Below are 21,818 nucleotides of genomic sequence, written 5' to 3'. Positions count from 1 at the left end.
GCAATTGTGAATGGAAGTTCATTCCTGATTTGGCTCTCTGCTTGTCTGTTACTGGTGTATAAGAATGCTTGTGATTTTTGCACATTAATTTTGTATCCTGAGACTTTGCTGAAGTTGCTTATCAGCTTAAGGAGATTTTGGGCTGAGACGATGGGGTTTTCTAAATATACAATCATGTCATCTGCAAACAGGGACAATTTGACTTCTTCTTTTCCTAACTGGATACCCTTGAACTCACTTTTTAACTTATCAGTTCTAAGAGTTTCGTTATTGTTTTTATAACATTTCTTGGGAGTTTCAAAGTGGCCAATCATGTCCTATGTCAACATACACACATTTGTTTCCTTTTTCCAAATTGTCTGCCATTTAGTTATTTTTCTCATCTCCTCAAAGTGGATAAAGCTTCTAGTACTGTGTTGAAAAACAGTGCTGAAGGTGAGTATCCTTGTCTGGTTTCCAATCTTGAGAGGGGAAAAAGTGTTTTCACTGTAAAATAAGTTACCTGGAATTTTTTTGTGAGTGTTCTCTATCAAGCAAAAGCAGCTCCTTTATATTCCCACGTTAATGAGAGCTTTTATTATGACTAGGTGCTGTGTTTTGTCAAATACTTTTTTCTAGGTCAATTAATAGGATCATGTTGATTTCTTTTGTTTGTTTTTATAGTGAATTCCATTAATTGACTTGCAAATGTTGAACCAGCCTTGTATAACTAGACTATACATCACTTGGTCATCATATATTAATATTTTTATATATTAGTTGATTTCACTTGTTGATATTTTCTTGATAATATTTATATTTCAGTTTTGCTTTTTTTTTTTGGTAATGTCTTTGGTTGGTTTCAGTATTGAAGTACTATTGGCCTTAAAAATGTTTTGGGATATATTCCCACCTCTTTTATTGCTTTTGGAAAAGTGTGTATACATTTAGTGTTAATTTTAGTTAAATGTTTTATAGAATTTTCTTTAAAATTGTCTGGGCCTTGGATTCTATTTTGAGAATTGTGTATTAATTAAATGTATTTAATGATTAAAAGACTATTCATATTATCTATTTCATCTTTGTTAAGTTTTGGTACACTGCAGTTTCAAATAAATTGGTTCATTTTTTTCTAAGATATTGAATGTATGAGTAAAATTTTTGTACTATATCCTTACTATCACTTTAATAGTTCCATGATCTTTAGTAATATCCTTTATTTTATTTTTGACATTAGGGGTTTGTGTTTAGTTTGTGTGTTGTATTTCTTTTCATAATTTCATAATTTTACATTTAACATATCATTCATATTTACGGTAATTATTGATATGTTAAGGCCTAACTCTGACATTTTGTTTTTTAATTTCTGTAGGTCTTAGGCTATTTTTTAAAATTTACTTACTCAGTGTTGTACAGATTAAATGAATTCTACTGATCCACCCTTAAACCTGATGATTCTATCCACTGTCTTCTCTTTACTATTGAGCCCACTTGGAAGATTTTTATTTCTGCTATTGTAATTTTCTGTTTTTTTTTTTTTAGAATTTATATTTCTTTGCTGAGATTATCTAATTTTTCATTTGCTTGGAGAGAATTCAAAATTATTTATGAAAGCATTGTCACGATGGCTGCTTTAAAATCCTTGTCAGATAATTCCGAAATCTAATTAATCTTGGTGTTGATGCTAGATGATTATCTTTACTTATTCCAGTTGTGTGGCTTTCTTGGTCTTGTTTTTATAGGAGATTCTTAGTCATTCCTAAACATTTTGGCTATGATGCTGGGATACTCTCAGTCTTTTTTAAATGATTTATTTAAGTATATAGTCTTCCTATTTAGGTTTAGCATTCGGGTCTGGGATTATATTTGTAAACCGTAATCATAATAAAATCTAATTTTCAGACCCTTTGTGGTGCTATTCTTATCTGCTTGGCTTATCTCTTATTAGTGGAGCTCCCACTGTTTCCTGCTGGTGCTGCTTGAGGAGGTAGAAGAAGTTTCTCAGCCCAGGCTCCCTGGTATTCCTTGATGAGGAAAAGGTATCACCAGCCCTTTCCAGCAAGAGCCCTTTCCAGGCCTGGTGCTTGTTGTGGTATGATCTCACTTGCCTTTAGGGGATGGAGAGTACCTCCTAGGCTGTGCATTTTTTTGTGCTTAGATAAAACTTGCTGGTGCTGCTTGCCTGCTAGGTGCTCCTATGTGAAAGGTAGGAGTCGTAAGGCCTTGGAGAGAAAAAGTCTTCATAGGCTCAGCATTTGTTGTGGTTGCATTTTTTACCTTTATACCACTGCGGCCACCACCATTACTACCACCATATGTCTCTTGGTGGGGAAGAGGGGTCTCAGGTTCAGCAAAAAAGGTGACTTCAATGACTAAATTCTTATTGTGATGGGACCTCCTTTGTAGGTACTCCTGGGCCATATGCTGTCTCTGAGTGTGGGAGAGGAGGTTCAGTCCACACGGTAAAGAAGTATACTTTTTCTGTTTCCTTATCCTTATCATGAGCTTCCAAATCTGTGTCCTCCTTGATTTTTTCAGGCTCACTTGATGTTGCCTATGGGACTCTCTTTTGATCCTGTGACAGGATTAATCTACCAGGGAAAAACTCTCTTATTAGACTGAGGATCAGGAAACATCAAACTTCTGTCACTTTCTTCTTATGGGGTAATAAGATACGCTGCCGAAATGTTGTTCCTGACTCCTCTAATCTTCACCTTCCTCTTATCACCTTTCAGAATTTTTCTTTGGTCATCTCTTGCATTATTTTCAAGGCTTATAGTTGAATGTAGTAGGGAGGAACCTAAGGAGATAGGTCTATCCCATCTGTTCTATACAGAAAATGTATGGCTGCTTTTAATTTTATCTCTATCTGTACTTTTAAGCAATTGAATGATGATGTGCTTTGTATTTTTTCATGTTTCTTGTGTTGGGGTTTATTGAACTTCTTAGGTCTTTAGGTTTATAGTTATTATCAAACTTGGAATGCATTCAACCATTGTGGCTTCAAATATTTTTTCTGCAATCCCTCCCCCAACTCCATTTACAAGGGCTGCAATCACCACTTGCAGTATTAGGCTACTTGAAGATATAGCACAGCTCACTGATGCTATTTTCATTTTTAAAAACCCTTTTTTCTCATTATGTATATTTTTTAGAATTTTGTTTTACTGTATCTTCAAGTTTAATAATCTTTTATTCTGCAGTGTTTAATTGGTCATTACTCTGTCTAGTGTGTTTTCATCTCAAACATTGTAGTTATCTCTAGTTGTTTTTGAGTGTTTCTAAAAAACTTCTTTGTATATACTTTTCTGTATGAGGTAGTGATAGGAAATCTGTGTAATGGAAGTAATTCCAAAGAAATATAGAATGATTTACTCAGAACTGTGATCCCTTATGTATTGAGTTTAATTTTGTAGCCATCAAGTTTGAAGTGTTAAAACCATAATGCATTATTTGCAGAGTTGCACTGGCTAATTAAGCAATGAAACTATCAAATGTAAGCAGTGTTTAACATATAAAACAAGATATAATTTCCAAACCCAAAATAACACCTCAACATATTTGCTTAGAAAAGCTGAATCAATCTGTAGCAAAGCAAGAGTAATAATAAAAAAGATTTATCTTTTCTCCAGTTTAGAATACTAATGAATTTAAAAGACTATATATCAATAGTCTTATTCCCTTTTGTGTTGGTAATAAAGGAATACCTAAGGCCCGTTAATTTATGATGAAAAAAGGTTTATTTGGCTCACAATTCTAAGTGCTGGAAAGTTTAAGATTGAGCATCCAGTGAGGGCCGCAGGTGGGTTCCACTCATAGCAGAAAGTGAAGGGGAGCCATTGTGTGCAGAGATCACAGGTGAGAGAGGAAAGAGTATGGAATGGGAGGGGAGGTGCCATCCTCTTTTTAACAACCAGGTCTCCCGGGAACTAATAAAATGAGAGGTCATTTATTCTGCAAAGGGAACTATTCCACAAATAGAATTATCCTATTCATGAGGGATCCACCATTCATGATGACTTAAGCAGCTCCCCTTAGGCCTTACCTTCAACATTGGGGATTTAATTTCAGAGGTTTAGAAAGAACAAACATCTAAACCAGGGATGTCCAATCTTTTGGTTTCCCTGAGCCACACTGGAAGAAAAAGAAATGTCTTGGGCCACAGGTAAAATATATTAACATTAACAATGGATAATGAGCTTTAAAAAATTGCAAAAAAATCTCAATATGTTTTAAGAAAATTTAGGAATTTGTGTTGGGCCGCATTCAAAGCTGTCCTGGGATGCAGGTGGCCCACAGGCTGCCTGCTTGGATAGACTTGATCTAAGCCATAGCAATTATGTTACAATGGTGCAGTACAATGATAGGAAATCATAATTAGTTACTCAAATTAGGAAGGATGCACCAAAATAAAAATCAACATATTATTTCCTTCACTGAGAATTTCTTGGTAAGAAAAATACCAGTTGAACTATCTAATGTGGCAAATGGCAAAGTAAAAACAGTTATTCATACAAAACCCAATGTGTTACATTTGAGATGATCTCTTTATTACATGTTACTATGAAAGCCTAGGCCGGGCGCGGTGGCTCAAGCCTGTAATCCCAGCACTTTGGGAAGCCGAGGCGGGTGGATCACGAGGTCAGGAGATCGAGACCATCCTGGCTATTAGGGTGAAACCCTGTCTCTACTTAAAAATACAAAAAACTAGCCGGGCGACGAGGCGGGCGCCTGTAGTCCCAGCTACTCGGGAGGCTGAGGCAGGAGAATGGCGTAAAAAACCCGGGAGGCGGAGCTTGCAGTGAGCTGAGATCCAGCCACTGCTCTCCAGCCTGGGTGGCAGAGCAAGACTCTGCCTCAAAAAAAAAAAAAAAAAAAAAATAAAAGCCTATTATAAAGTTCAGTCCCGAAAAGTTATTGAAAATGTTTTAATTATATGAGGAACTCTTATTGAGTAGGTATATTAGTCCATTTTCACACTGCTAATAAAGATATGCCCGAGACTGGGTAACTTATAAAAGAAAGAGGTTTTATTGACTCACAATTCCACATGGGGGAGGCCTCACAATCATGGCGGAAGGGCAAGGAGCATCTTACATGGCTGAAAGCAAGAGAGAGCTTGTGCAGGGGAATTTCCCTTCATAAAACCATCAGATCTCATGAGGCTTATTCACTACCACAAGAACAGCATGAGAAAGATCCATCCCCATGATTCAATTACCCACCACCGGGTCCCTCCCATGACACATGGGAATTTTGGGAGCTACAATTCAAGGTGAGATTTGGGTGGGGACAGGGGAAAGCCATATCAGTAGGCAAAACAAACAAACAAAAAAAACAGTTTGGTCACATGTATTTAATAATGTAAAATTGGGCTTCCATAACTTTTATTTTATTTTATGTATTTTCTGAAAATAATCTTAACATTTTTATAAAAGACAGAAGTAAAATGTATTTGCAAAGGGCCAAAAGAGAAGCAATTCTTGAGAGAATAAGGTTACTATAATTCATAATGTCAAGTTCAATAATTTAACAGTTGTAAATAAAATATGAGTGATCCTTGTTCTGTATATAATTATTACCAATTGCTTTAAATTTGGAGTATAATATTCTCTCTTTTTTCTATCAAATATTAATGCTAGGCATAAAAAAATTCATGGATGCCAGAATAATCAAATTAAAAAAAACAATTTTAATTAACCCAGCATTTACAGGATAGCATCAGGCTAAAATCATCTACTGAAAAACAATTTATGATTAATTTTTAAAAAACGCTAAAATATTAGATTATTTGGGCATCATTTTTACAATAATGTAGCATAACACAAAAATTAGCTGACTACAGCATTGTCAAAGTTATGTTTTAAAATTGTTTTTTTCTCAATTCATGTTATTTTGCTTCTTATTTTATTTCTGTGACATATGCTTCTCTACTATGAATATAATAAAAGAAAACGTAATAACCATCTAGATAAATACTACTTCTTGAGAATTTCATAATCACCAGTCTAATCTATATAAATATATTTTAGAAGCAAAATACAAGCTGAATGTTTACATACATGGGCATTAAATATAGCAAATCACTACTTCACTCATAACTTTCATTTATTTATAAGTGCAAAACAAGCTATAGACATAAAATTGATTCTATATGATACTATCTATACACACCTTCAATAAAATCTATCTTTTAAGTAATGGTTTCTTTCCTCCTGTGTTATATTTATTCTGAGTATATTTACTGAATATTGTTTCATGTCTGTGGATTCTCATGTTAATAATCTGGATTTGCATTTGATCTCTTTAACATTTTTATGTTTTGAAGTCATTTTATTGCATTTTACCAAACATTTTTAAACATACTAGAAATTGAAAAATAAAATGTATCCTTCACTACAGATAGATTGAGGACTGTCCTAGTAACGTCTTTAAATTTACATTTACTAACAATCATTATACTTTTTGCACAGGCAGTTTGTTAAATCTGCAACTTGACAATTGGTTCAGTTGTGCATTTGTATTAAAAATAAAATTGGAACTATTCAAAAGCATTCTGGTTGGATTTGTTATTTTTCATTTGTCATACATAGTTTATCTCAAAAAAGTTTTCAGAGAAATGGTACAAGAATATGGAATATTGAGATACAACTCCAACCATGGGAAAAATTTTAAACCTTGGCCGACTGGACTACTTTGTGCTTACATACTGTCTGCCTTATGCTGTAGTGAAAAGAATCTTAGGCTGATAGCATCACTACACATACTTTTACAAAAGATTCTCTTACCAAAGGAGCAACTTCGGACTCTGTTTTTAAAACCTTCTAAACTATTACTTAGGATAACTCTGAATAGCAATGGTGTTATTACCAAAAATAATCAGTAAATAAATTGTGCTAGTTTGTTTTGTATTGTTGTAGCAGAATAACTGAGGCTGGGTAATTCATAAAGAAAATAGATTTATTTAACTCACAGTTCTGCAGACTGAGGAGTACCAAAAGCATTGCACTGGCATCTGTTCAGCATCTGGTGAGTGAAAGAACCACATCTTAGGTCAAAACACAGTGAGAAATTCAAAGGGGAAGCCAACGAAGAACCTCATGAAAAGAGAAGCTCCTGGCTTTACAATAACTCACTCTCAAGAGGGAACAAATCCACTCCCACAAGAACTAATCCAGTTTTGCCAGAGTGAGAACTTGCTTACCACTGTAAGAAAGGCACCAAACTAATTATTAGTAATCCACTCCCATGAACCAACACCTCCCACCAGGCCCCATCTCGCAAGATCACCAAATTGGGATCAAATTTCAACATGAGTTTTGGTGAGGACAAACAAACCATATCCAAACCATAACAGGAATCATACGAAATGGCCAACCATTGCATAATCAGTGGTAGTTAACCAGATATTATATGCATTTGAGGTCATGCCATATATGTTTATACAAGCTAATGAGAAGATGCTGGGTATAGATTTTTTAAAACGTGAGCTGTGAGGCTGTGTTACACGTTAAAATTTAAGCCTAGCACAGTTAGAGTTTGCAAATACCGGGTATACATTCTATTAGGGGAAGCAGATTAAGAAAATCAGCTGAAGCACATTATAGCAAATAAATGGTGTGCCGAGTTCTGGTAGGTAAAAATTAAAAATGTGAAATCTTTGTGTCATCGGAACATGTGTATTCATATAGTTTTGTAGACCCTGCTCCAGTTCTTTTTTAGTACATGTAGATCTAGCCAAAATACTCACACTAGAGCTCAAAGACAAGTATAAGCAGATACAATTCAAGTCATGTGATGTGAAAGTATTGAGGAGTGATATGGTGTGGCTCTGTGTCCCTACCCAATTCTCATTTTGCAGCTTACAATATTTCCACATGTTGTGGGAGGGACCCGGTGGGAGATGGCTGAATCATGGGGGAGGTTCTTTCCAATGCTGTTCTTATGATAGTAAGTCTCACCAGCTCTGATGGCTTTAAAAATGGGAGTTTGCCTACACAAACTCTCTTTGCCTGCTGCCATTTACGCAAGATGTGACTTGTTCCTCCTTACCTTCTGCCATTACTGTGAGGCCTCCCTAGCTGTGTGGAACTGTAAGTCCAATAAACCTCTTTCTTCTTTAAACTCCCCAGTCTTGGGTATGTCTTTATTAGCAGCATGAAAATGGACTAATATGAGATTATCTAAAAATAATCAATAATTTATGTTGAAATTTTCAAACTTTATTTCTTATTGAATAACAACATTTCTGATTAGCCCCTAGAAAGCTTTAGATGCTTAGTATAATACTTGTAAGGCACTCTTCCCAAAACGGGAGACTGAGAGCTCCATGTATTACATATTGCTCACAAATATTACAGTAATTAACAATAAAAATATGTATTAAGCTCTTAATATATGTCATAATTTCCATAGCAATCTTATGAATTATATACTATTATTATCCATTTGTGTGCATAAAAAACCCTACACATAGGTTCATTAGTAAGTACCATGCCTAAGGTCACACAGTAAGTGGCAGAGCTAGAATCCAAGCACAGGGATTTTGGCTCATATTTCTATTCATATTTTTAGAAAAATAAAACCATTAAACTGTGAGTACCAAATGCAGACAATTTCTGAGGCAAATAGGATAATTGCTGACTAAATCAGTATATTAGATTTAAAAAAAATGATGTTTTGACATAACCAGTTTGTTTCATATTATTGTTAATTTATAAAATAGAAATATATATATAGTGTGCCATATTAAAGTGATTTTTCTTGTTAAAGTGAGTATGCATATTCTTGTTAATATGAGCATGAATGTTCTGCTTTGTTAATGACAACAGTATTTTTCCATCCTGAATTTTTTTTATTTTTTATTTTTTTTTTTATTTTTTATTTTTATTATACTTTAAGTTCTAGGGTACATGTGCGTAACATGTAGGTTTGTTACATATGTATACTTGTGCCATGTTGGTGTGCTGCACCCATCAACTCGTCAGCACCCATCAATTCATCATTTATATCAGGTATAACTCCCAATGCAATATTTTTTAATATATAGGAACGAATAAATTTTTCAAGGGAACTCTGACTTCCTATTTTACAGGCACAGGAAGTGTCATTGTTTGCTTTGAGATGATAGGCTACCTCATGGTCAACTTCTGAGCATAATGCAATGTTTGCCTCTTTTTAGTTATACATTTCATCTTTGGTCTTTTGAAAATACTTATATGCCTATAAAAATGGTAAGAAGTAAAACAATATGATCCCATGTACTTTGGTAAGGCTACTCCAAACCTTTCCATGACTTTATAATGTTCTAATTTTGCATTGAAACTTTATGATATGTAAAAATGATAATTTAAGACACTGACAATTCACTGCTTATGTATCCCATTTTAATTTTGCTTAGTTTTGTTTTCATATATTATTTTACAATCCAATATAAACCAATTTTTTTGTTGATTACCAGTAACTGACAATGTTATCAAATCACACTGAATCACAGAAGTGTTGTAGCCAAACTGAAAGCAGTTGTAATTATTTGAAATAATCTGTGTGTTCACTGGTGTATGTAAAACATTTGTAAGGAAATAAATGCTGTGAACTTGTGATTATTACTGAGGCAGGGGTGTTGTATAAATTAGTAAAATTCTACACTGAATAAAAAAAATTAGCTGGAAAAAAACTGGCAAACCTGAATATAAAATGATACAGTAGCTTTATTAACAACATATTTTGTTAGAAAACATTCCCCAAAGAAACATTACTTGAAGTTTAGAAATAATTCATTTTGATTTAAGGAAATCCATAAAAATAAATTAATAACATTGGTCTTGGATACATAAAAGTATAATACTATACAATTGTTTTCAGTAAGAATCTTTTGCAGGAGTATATTTTTGACACTTTATGTTAAGGAGAACTTCAAAGAGAAATATTGTGAAAACCTTTTAGTTTTGTAAAGTCTATGACATATAGTTCTGCAAACATGGCTTGCTATTCTTGATGAACTTTTGACTAGTTTTCTAACCATACCTCTTTGCATTTTGGTAGAGAACAGCATGGCAAAAATTATATAAGTAAGATCCTATATCATAAGTAGCATCTTTTAAGAAATAATAGTTTACTTAAACAAAGCAGGTTATTTCCACATCTGTATGGTTTCAACCTTTAATAAAACTTCATCTTCCCTTCAGTTGTGGTCTTGTAATAAAAAAAATTAAAGTGTCTTAATTAAAAATATTTTACAAACCTCTTTCATTTGCTGTAAGTCAGGTTGTAAAATATATTTATTACTGAAACTACAAGCATCAGATTTGTAGTACACTCTCATCAATGAGCAGAATAATTGTTTTTCTTTGCTTATTCAAGATGTATTTTGCTGTACTCTACAATAATGGTAAATATTTGCAGTCTTTGCAATTTAGACTTTATTTCAAAAAGGACAACCAATTCAAAATTATTCATTCATCCAGGTTAGATAGTAAGAAATATAAGAAATTAACTATCAATTCTTAATATTAAGTGGCATTCTCGTAATTGAAAATTTAAGCACAGTTTTCATTGAGTTACTAAACCAAAGGCAATTCACTCTTAAAATTAGATATTTACTACTCAATTAAAAACACCAGAAGAAGGTAATTGATGAAAGCAATGTGATAATAAAATATGTCTGGTATTTTTGTGGAAAATCCTCTATCTTTTACAAATTGAAAAGTAAAGTCTCCATATTGGACTTACTAATACCAAGCTCTTCAACTCCTTGTTGATTATATCATTATACTTTTTGTATAAAGTTGAATAAACCCAATCAATGGAGAGAATAAAGTTTCATAACAACCCAGCTAACTCATAATTGTCTTTACAAATATATGCTTATTTGTGGTTTGGACAATACTATATAGAGTACTTAGTACAATTATAAACTCTGAAAAAAACACATAAATTACCAAATGAAAAATCTGAAAGGTAGTAAGGACTGGTGAAAGACTAGTGTCAGAAGGTTTTTACATGCCCTTGCAAACCCGAAGAAGGAAACCCTGACACAGCACTTACTGTCCCCAACTTAGCAACAAAAGGCAGCAATAAAGGCTGATTCCTCACGATTCCACCATGACACCCTCTGCAACACCAGGTGAAACAGAGGATTGATAGACTCTGCTAAACATTAACACCAGGGAAGCTCTCAGGTAGAGATATCTACCTGGAAAAGCTTATCCACCACAATCAAGTTGGCTTCATACCTGGGATGCAAGGCTGGTTCAACATACACAAATCGATAAACGTAATCCATTACATAAACAAAACCAATGGCAAAAACCACATGATTATCTCAATAGATGTAGAAAAGGCCTTCAACAAAATTCAACACCCCTTCATGCTAAAAACTTTCAATAAACTAGGTGTTGATGGAATGTAACTCAAAATAATGAGAGCTATTTATGACAAACCCACAGCCAATATCATACTGAATGGGCAAAAACTGGAAGTATTCCCTTTGAAAACCAGTACGAGGCAAGGATGCACTCTCTCACCATTCCTATTCAACATAGAATTGGAATTTCTGGCCAGGGAAATCAGGTAAGAGAAAGAAATAAAGGGTATTCAAACAGGAAGAGGGGAAGTCAAATTGTCTCTGTTTACAGATGATATGATTGTATATTTAGAAAACCCCATCATCTCAGCCCAAAATCTCCTCAAACTGATAAGCAACTTCAGCAAAGTCTCAGGATGCAAAATCAATGTGCAAAAATCACAAGCATTCCTATACACCAATAACAGAGAGACAGACAGCAAAATCATGAGTGAATTCCCATTCACTATTACTACAAAGAGAATAAAATACATAGGAATCCAACTTACAAAGGATGTTAAGGATCTCTTCAAGGAGAACTACAAACCACTACTCAAGGAAATAAGAGAGGACACAAACAAATAGAAAAACATTCCATGCTCATAGATAGGAAAAATTAATATCGTGAAAATGGCCATACTGTCCAAAGTAATTTATAGATTCATTGTTATCCCCATCAAGCTACCACTGACTTTCTTCACAGAATGGAAAAAAAAAAAACTACTTTAAACTTTATACAGAACCAAAAAAGAGTCCCCATAGCCAAGACAATCCTAAGCAAAAAGAACAAAGCTGGAGGCATCATGCTACCTCTACCTGACTTCAAACTATACTACAAGGCTACCATAACCAAAACAGCATGGTACTGGTACCAAAACAGATACATAGACCAATGGAACAGAATGGAGGTCTGAGAAATAACACCACACATATACAACCATCTGATCTTTGACAAACCTGACACAAACAACCAATGGGGAAAATACTCCCTATTTAATAAATGGTGCTAGGAAAACTGGCTAGCCATTTGCAGAAAACTGAAACTGGACTCTTTCCTTACACCTTATACAAAAATCAACTCAAGATGGATTAAAGACTTAAACACAGGACCTAAAACCATAAAAATTATATAAGAAAATCTTGGCAATGCCATTCAGGACATAGGGATGGGCAGACTTCATGTCTAAAACACTAAAAGCAATGGCAACAAAAGCCAAAATTGGCAAATGAGATCTAATTAAATTAAAGGGCTTCTGCACAGCAAAAGAAACTATCATCAGAGTGAACAAGCCACCTACAGAACGGGAGAAAAATTTTGCAATCTATCCATCTGACAAGGGGCTAATATCCAGAATCTACAAAGAACTTAAACAAATTTACAAGGAAAAAAAAAATCAAAAAGTGGGCAAGTATATGAAGAGACACTTCTCAAAAGAAGATATTTATGCCACCAGCAAACATTTGAAAAAATGCTCATCACTAGTCATTAGAGAAATGCAAATCAAAATCACAGTGAGGTACCAACTCATGCCAGTTAGAATGGCAATCATTAAAAAGTCAGGAAACAACAGATGCTGGAGAGGATGTGGAGAAATAAGAATGGTATTACACTGTTGGTGGGAGTGTAAGTTAGCTCAACCATTGTGGAAGACAGTGAGGAGATTCCACAAGAATGTAGAACTAGAACTATTTGACCCAGCAATCTCATTACTGGGTACATACCCAAAAGATTATAAATCATTCTGCTATAAAGACACATGCACACATATGTTTAGTGCAGCACTATTCACAATAGCAAAGACTTGGAACAAACTCAAATGCCCAACAATGATAAACTGGATAAAGAGAATGTGGCACATACACACCATGGAATACTATGCAGCCATAAAAATGAATAGTTCATGTCCTTTGCAGGGACAAGGATGAAGCTGGAAACCATCATTCTCAGCAAACTATCACAAGGCCAGAAAACCAAACACCACATGTTCTCACTCATAAATGGGAGTTGAACAAGGAGAACACATGGACGCATGGAGGGGAACATCATACACCAGGGGCTGGTGGGGGTTGGAGGGCTAGGGGAGGATAACATTAGGAGAAATACCTAATGTAGGTGAGGGGTTGATAGGTATAGCAAACCACCACGACACGTGTATACCTATGTAACAAACCTGCACATTCTGCACATGTACCTCGGCACTTAAAGTATAATAAACAAAATAAATTAGAAAAAAAAAAACAAAAAAGACAAAAAGAGAAAACCGTACTCCTGAAACTAAAAAGTGAGTTGTGTAGCCTTCAGGATACAATATATGAGATCAACACATAAATATGCATATATTTCTGTATTTTAGCTATTAAGAAGTACAGTAATATCCCCAATTGCTTGAAAACAAAATAATTATTTCAGTAGACATTTATCAAAATATATACAGTATCTGTAGGCTGAAAATTACAAAGTGCTGATTGAAGGAATCAAAAAACCTAAACAAATATAGAGACATATCATGTTCAAGAATTGGAAGACTCAACAGAGTAAACATGTCACTTTTTTCAAACTGATCTTTTTCAGATTTTAATACAATTTATATTAAAAGCCAAGCAAAGATTTTATAGACATAGAAAAGCTTATATAATTTTTATGGCAATGCATATACCCTACAATAGGCAAAACAATCTTGACAAAGAAGAGAGTGTGGGGGGAATTATCTTAAAATTATGTTAAGGCTTACTATATAGCTGCATTAATCAGAATAGTGTGGTATTGATGGAAGGATAAGCTTAATCTAAGAAAGAGAATGAAGAACTCTAAAATAGACCTACACAAATATGATTAACAAATTTTGATAGATGGACAAAAATAATTCAGTAGAGGAAGGAGAAGCCGTTCAAGTAAATAAATAGGTATCAGAACAAAGACTATTACCTGGAATAAACATGATAATTTTTTAAGGATAAAAGGAATAATTTATCAAAAGGACATAAAAATCTTAAACATGTGTGCCTTCAGTAAGAGAATTTGAAATAAAGGAAAGGATGATGGAACTGCTAGAAGAAATAGAGAAATTAATAATTATATCCAAAGATTTAAATAGACCTCTCTCAATAACTGGTAGAACAAACAGACAGAAAATCAACAGGAACACAGCTGAATATGAAACCTGCCCAATTGTCCCATAGACCTTTTGTTGCAAATGTAGAAATTGACCTTTCTGGTCTTAAAGTTTGAAATTTACATTTGTTTTATCTGAGTTCTTTTCTCAGAAAACAACTAACCTTCATACCTCTCAAAAAAAGTATCAAAGAACTAAAATTCACCAGATCACCACTTCCAGACAATTAGATGCCAGACCCCTCGTTCATTATGATTGCTTCCTTAGGCCTCCTGGGTTCCTGTTTTCTTACACATTGTTACATTTCTTCCCTGCTGATTAAAACCCTTAGTTTCAGTGGGTCAGGGAGATGGATTTGAGACTGAGCTCCCATCTCCTTGACTGCAGCACCCAATTAAAGCCTTCTTTCTTGGCATTAGTCATTGTCTCAGTGATTGGCTTCATCTGTGGTGAGCAGCAGGACCTCGTGTTTCCATAACAGTTTGATGTTTCCATAACAATTAGAATATGTTTATTCTAATTGTTTCCCTAACAATTAGAATATGACTATTGACCAATTTAATCAAGTTGACATTCATTGAACATTCCGCCTAACAACAACAGAATATATATTGTTATTAATTGCAGGTGGAAGAATCATCAAGCTAGAAAATATTGTGGGTTATAAAACAAATCTCAATAAATTTGAAATGATTCAATTCTTACAAATATTTTATCTGACCCCAACTAAATTCATTAGAAACCAATAACAGGTGTCTTTGGAAAAACCACAAATATTTGGAAATCAAATAATGAACGTTAATTAAGTACCCATGAGTAAAAGGAAAAACCTGAAGCATTTTGAACTGAATAGAAATACCACATATCAGAAGTTTTGAAATGGCATTGAAACATTACTTAGGGGGATATTATAGTATGAGACGCCTACAAAAAAATTTAAAAAATAGTCTCAAATCAATAATATCAGCTTCTGTGTTTCAAAAAAGGAGAAAGAAGTAGAAAGCAACTGGAACAGAAAATAATTTGAAGAAATAATATAAAAACAAAGCAGAATACAGCAAAATATAAAACAAAAATGTGTATAAAACCTGACTCTTTGAGAAAAAAAAATCAGTAATATTGATGCAATTTTAACCAGACTATGAAAATAGAACAGCAAAAGTGGCCAAGACCAATTAAGAGCTAGGAGGTGACATTACTAAAAACTCTACATAAATTAAGAGAATAATAAGATAAAATTATGAACAACTGTGTGCCTAAAAGTTGGTCAGCTTAGGTTAAATAGGTAAATGCTGTACCTTGAAAGATACAACCTATTAAAATTTACTTAAGATGATAAATAACCTGAATGGTCATATATTAAATTTATTTAAAACCTTCTGACAAAGGTATCTTCTGCCCCAGATTACTTCAGCGGTAAATTCTACCAAATTTTTCAAGAAGAAATAATAGTAGTTACACCAAAAAAAGATTGAGAAAATTGAAAATGAATTAATTCTACCCCACTCCTTCTAAAAAGCAGATTTTACCCTAATAGTAAAACCAGAAAATTTATTATAATAAAAGGATATTGCACAAGTCATAAACATAGGTGTAAAATTTATTTAAAAATTAGTATTTTGAGTTTAATAATATATAAAATGATAAAATATTTTGATGAAGCCTTTCTAGGGATAAAGGGATAGTTTAGTATATGAAAATCAATCAATGGAATTTACCATATTAATATTTTAATTGTATTATCATCTACATATGTTCAGAAAAACCATTCAACAGAATCATACATTGATTCCACATAAAAATCTTCACAAAATAGAAATCGATTTATTTAACCTCATACAGACATCTTCAGAAATTATCAGACTTAATAATGAAAGAATGAATGTGTTTCTCCTAAGATTAAGAACAAGGTAAGAATGCTTGTTCTCACCACTTCTATTCAACATTCCCATGGAAGTTATGGCATCCCTGTGTGCTTTGCTCCTATAAATATTTTTCACATTTTAGAAGAGTATGGCCAGATAAACTTCATAAGGACATGTCTTTTGCTCAACAGTTTGTATTCATTATACGTCCAGTACCAAATTTTTTTCTGACATCTAGAAAGTAGCAAATAAATATCAGTTAAATGGCTGAACAAATAGACACATGAATAAATTAATGAATGAGTGAATGAATGAATGAACCAATTGATAGGGATCACACTTCTGTGGTTAAGTCACTAGTCTTGCCATGAACCTTATATCTCTGATGAAAATCATAAAGTCTTTTGTCTATAGGAAAGGAAAATAAAATTATGAGTAGATATTTTCCTTTCTTTCAGTTACTTATGTGATATTTATATTATTTATGATAAATGATTGCTTGCTTATTTTTTAAAAAATCAAAAATTTAAATGAATTGTGTATGACATTTACACTAAAATGTAAATTAATTTAAATATATTATGTCAGCTAATATTATTCTTTAATAAAATTAATAGTCTATTTTTAGACTAAAATATTAAATTATTAAGAAATCACTTCACTTGAGCCCAAAGTGTAATGCAAACTAAAATGAAAAATCTGCCTTACTTCTGTTATCCAAGCTTAACGCCTAGAAGAAAACAGGCATGGCAGATGGCAATGCAGGGCCCTGGTGAGGTTTGGTTGCCACTGAGACTGACTGTGCAAATTCAAAGTCAGAGAGAGACACACTCCTGCCAATCTTCAGCTTAGTTGATCCTCACATATTAACTGTCTTTCTTTTTCCCTGGAACAAAAGTACAACAAAATATTTCAATAATAATGCAAAAATCTAGGTAAATGAATGTTGAGTATAATGTTTGTAATACTCATTGACTTAGTTATGCCTTACCTGTTGTTGTTGACGTTTGAGAAGAAAATCATTCTTGTTAGTCCAGACTATTTAAAAGTGACGTTTTATTTTCCAAAATAAAGAAGTGATCCACCTTCTCGTGATTATATTCAAAATGCCTTATTCTTGGATTAAGAGCTTTTCATTGCAAAATAGGGGGTCTAATAGTGAAAACAGATCAGTTAAATTGCAGTGAAATTTTACTCTCAGACATCTTTTCCCAGCTTCTGATCATTTTAAGTAAAGAAGCTTCTATGTGCTACTTGTAGGACACAAAAGTTTAGCTTATTTTCAATCAATTTTTAGTTGTCATAGAAGCAAAGTCAAAATAACCAGTTTAACAACTCTCACTTGTTGTATCTAAGCTGTTCTATTTAATTATGGAAAACATAAGCTGTTTAACAAATACAAAGAAATCTTTGCTAGTTTTCCGAATATAGACTTTTGATTATATTTCTAGAGACTAAAATGTGTTTTTGTTGCATATAGGTAATGCATATTCCAAATGAGTACTACTTTTTAAAATAAGTTATTATCATTGCCTTTTAACTAATGAATACAAAGCTTTTGAGGTCAAATTCTTTTAGAATTTATTTATTCATTTGTAATAACAGGCTTTAATCTATTTTAGGTTATTACCCTCAAATGTTAGGGTATTTCCCTCAAATGGTTCTGTGAGAATTTAGAAACTATATTAATGATTATTATCTACCTATCCTCTTTCCAATAAAAGAGATTCGGCAACGATACTCAAAATATCTCTTTTTATTTGAATTAAATGTTCTTTAAATAAGTTTTATTTTAAATATCACGAGAGTGTAGCAAGTAAAAGTGAAGGAAAGCATCTATTTCTAACACTAAATCATACCTAATTATTAAGTTAAGGAGTCATATTTCAAGAGGATAGAAAAGATTATTTTATATAATCTAAAATTTTGGTATTAATTTTAAAAGCTTTTCCTTTTCATATTGAAATTCTATTATCAAGTAACTATACAAATACTCCTAAAGAATATCAAGCTCACTCATGAGATTATGCTTCGTACAAATGATTTCTTGTGCAGAGTATGTGGAAATAGAACTCCACGTGTATTGGAACCACAAATTACAAATGTGGAAATATAGAAGTTCCCACAGTGTAACTGCAGTGAGCCTGACATCTGGCAGCTACGCTGCTGGGACTCTCCACTTGAGGGCAATTCGCTGCTCATTTTTGGGTTATTGTAACATTTTCCCTGTGCAGCAACTTGCTGTGTCCATAATATAAATTGTCCTGAGGTAGAAAAGAAAAGCCAATCATGAACCGATGGCCAGGTGAAGCAGCTCACAAATAAAGCCATTCCTCCTTATTCTTTCCCTTTCCAAGAGGAGAATTTGTCATATGTAGCATAGCACTTTTAGATGGCATGGGGTGTGGAAGACTGCCAAGTTTTTCTCACTATAGATTATAATTTGGTTCTAGAATTTAGCATTCTCCTAACACTGATTCATCCTATATTTTATAGCTTTGATTATAATTATTTTCAATAATTCCAGAAAAATTTAAATGAATAAGTCAACACCCAAAGATTCTAGTTGCAAAACATGTTGCATGAATTAGCTGCCCCAAGATCCAATAACCTTTGAATACACTGTTATTTTATAGCCCCTTTGGAAACTCACAATGATCAGATGATTAGTAGCCTAATAACATCTATGAGAAATCTGAGGTTAAAATTATGATTTATTTTTTAACCAGGATTTCTTAAATTCAGTGGTTCTTCTGACATCTATAAGTAATATATTGAAGACGTTGGGAAATGCTTAAGTGAAAGATTTGGTTAATTATGATTAAATAAACATACATATATTAACATGATAGACTAAATTGCTGGTGAAATTTCATGCAAATTGTAATAAGGATAGTAAATAATATCAAATGACTTCAGGCCATCTGCTTTGCATGACATATCCATGGGAAATGCTGGAAGCCAGGCTGATATTTTTACTTCCTAGAATGTTCTCTACAGGTATTGTCATTACAGTTCTTACTAAACCAGATGGAATCATAAAGACAAATAATAGTACCTTTTAAAAATATGTTTAATACAATGCCTTAGTGTGGGCATAGATTCTTAAAAATAATCAACAACATAGAACTAAGTAATGTGTTATTCTCAAGATCCAGAGGCAAAAAATCTTCACTTTCTCACCTAATAGGAAGACTGGAGTGTACACATGCAATTTTACATTGTAAGAATGTCTTTTAGTGATTGTGTGTTCCATCTGTCACAGTCTCCACATTTTATCATTGACAACATTTGTGATGTGATTCAAGAAATTGTTCCCAGCAGGTTTTATCATATCGAATAATGGTCTTTTTTATATGGGCAGGTTAAATCAGCAGCATTCTCAATTTCAGACTGGAAATGAAAATCAACACTAAACTTAGCAAATAAGTGAAACTAATGTATATTTACAGATAATTTATGTGTGAATTTAGAAATGTAGTTAATACAATGTAGACCGTATGAAAGTAAATAAAATGAAATAATAAAATAAAAGGGATTCTTCAGGTAGGCTATCTATAAAATACGACTCAATTATAGAAAGCAAAAAATGTGATCCCCCTCCTAAGCATTTTACTTAAGTTGACAATTAAGCTGATATGTGTTTCTGTGTTGGTTCAGACCCACTGGAACCTCTAAGAAAATGTCTGCTGTAAACAATTGGAATACAAGAAGTGTGGTAGTATCTGCTTTGTTTTGGTTATCTTCTGTTTCTTAACCAACAGCCCAAAAATGTGCTGGATTAAAATAATGATTTCATTCCATCTAGTATTGTTGTAGGTGAGTAATTCAGACAAATCTCACCAGATCTATTTTCCTGTATATGGTAACTGCAGGGTCACCCAGTAGATTTCAGCTGTCAGTTGGGTAAAGGGTCTAAGATAGCTTCACTCATGTTTGAAGCATGCTAGGAATTCTGGAAGGCTAGGTTCAGCTAAGTCCCTTTCCATCTCCTGGTAGTATCATTTGCTCTCCAAATCTCTTTTCCAGCAGGATAGTCTGAATTATATGGTGCCTCAGAACTCTAAAGTAAAAGGATGAGATTTGTAGTCCTCTAAAGGACTAGATCTGGAATATATTTATTCAAAGTAGTACTAAAAGAAGGGAAAATAGACCTTAATTTTGATGAAGGAAGTATCAAAGAATTTGTGGACATTTTAATCTACCACAGTCCAATATCCAGTCACAAAACATTTACATTTTCCCACGTATAAAATATACTCACCCCTTTACTATGGACTGAATTGTGTCTCTCCCCAATTCATAGGTTGAAGCCTCAACCTCCAATATGGTTGTATTTGGAAAAGAGGTCCTTGGGAAATAGATGTGGTCATGAAGGTGAGGTTTTCATGATGAAATAATTATTATTCTTATTAGAGAAGAAACACAAGAGCTTGCTGTGTCCACCATACAAGAACACAGTGAGAAGGCTGCCAACAGCAATCCAGGAAGAGGGCCCTCACCATAAACACACCATGCTGGCAGCCTAAGCTGATACTTCCAGCAGTACTATGTGATATATATTTTTGCTGTTTCATCTACCCTATTTTATATTGTTATGGCAACCCAAGCTGACTAAGACACTCTCCAAAGATTCCTGAAGTCTCACATTTTTAGGAGGTTGACTCAAATTCTAGATTCTCACCTTCTAAATCAGGTCTAGGTGCAGTTGAATCTTCTTGATGGAGTTCATCAAGTACAATATCTCTCCTTTAGAAAACTTATGATGTAAAGAGACAAGATATTTGCCACTGACATACCCAGCACACAATGAATGAACACAGAGAGGCACTACTGTCATGAACAGGGGGATATGGGAAGAAGAGAACAATAATTGATCTATATCAATTCTGAAATTCAGCAGAGTACACAATGCTGGTTCTTTGATTAGGGGCTTGTTCTACTTTATGGGTGTAGTTCTTCATTGCTTGTAGCTTCATATTATGGGGTCTTGGCTACAATCCCTGAATTATCTTTTCTTTTCCATAAAGATGGTCTGTGTTTGCAGATAGTCTGAGTACTTTCTCAGTCTATTTCCTGTATATTAAAATATTTAAGGTTGAGGAATTGGGGGTGATTTTCATTAATCAGTCTTTCAAACCGAAGAATGTTTCTGCATATATATATTCATGTTTTATATGAGTTATGTGTGCATGGTTCTAAGGGTTACTATTATACATTAGACAAAAGCTGCACACACAAATCTCTTTAAAACAGTCTAGCTCTGTTTTGATGGAGTCACATACTCTGGAACAATGACAATAAGAATCTTTACAGTTCTAATGTGCATTTCCTTAATATTTATCTGAGATGTCAACAAAGTGCCTGGAAACTGTATCCTTGAAATATTTATCTAGCTGCCATACTATATAAAATGTGTCCTGGATTTTATGTTTGCCTTGAGTGTATTTCTTATTTTACAAGTCTTTTGCCATCTAGAGGGACTGGGTCTTAGAAACAGTTTTATTTTAATCTAGA

This window comes from Rhinopithecus bieti, unplaced genomic scaffold (genome assembly GCF_001698545.2).
Source record: "Rhinopithecus bieti isolate Rb0 unplaced genomic scaffold, ASM169854v2 scaffold_35921, whole genome shotgun sequence".
Lineage (NCBI taxonomy): Eukaryota > Metazoa > Chordata > Mammalia > Primates > Cercopithecidae > Rhinopithecus > Rhinopithecus bieti.
The sequence above is the reverse complement of the archived record's forward strand: the minus strand, read 5'-3'. Positions refer to the sequence as shown.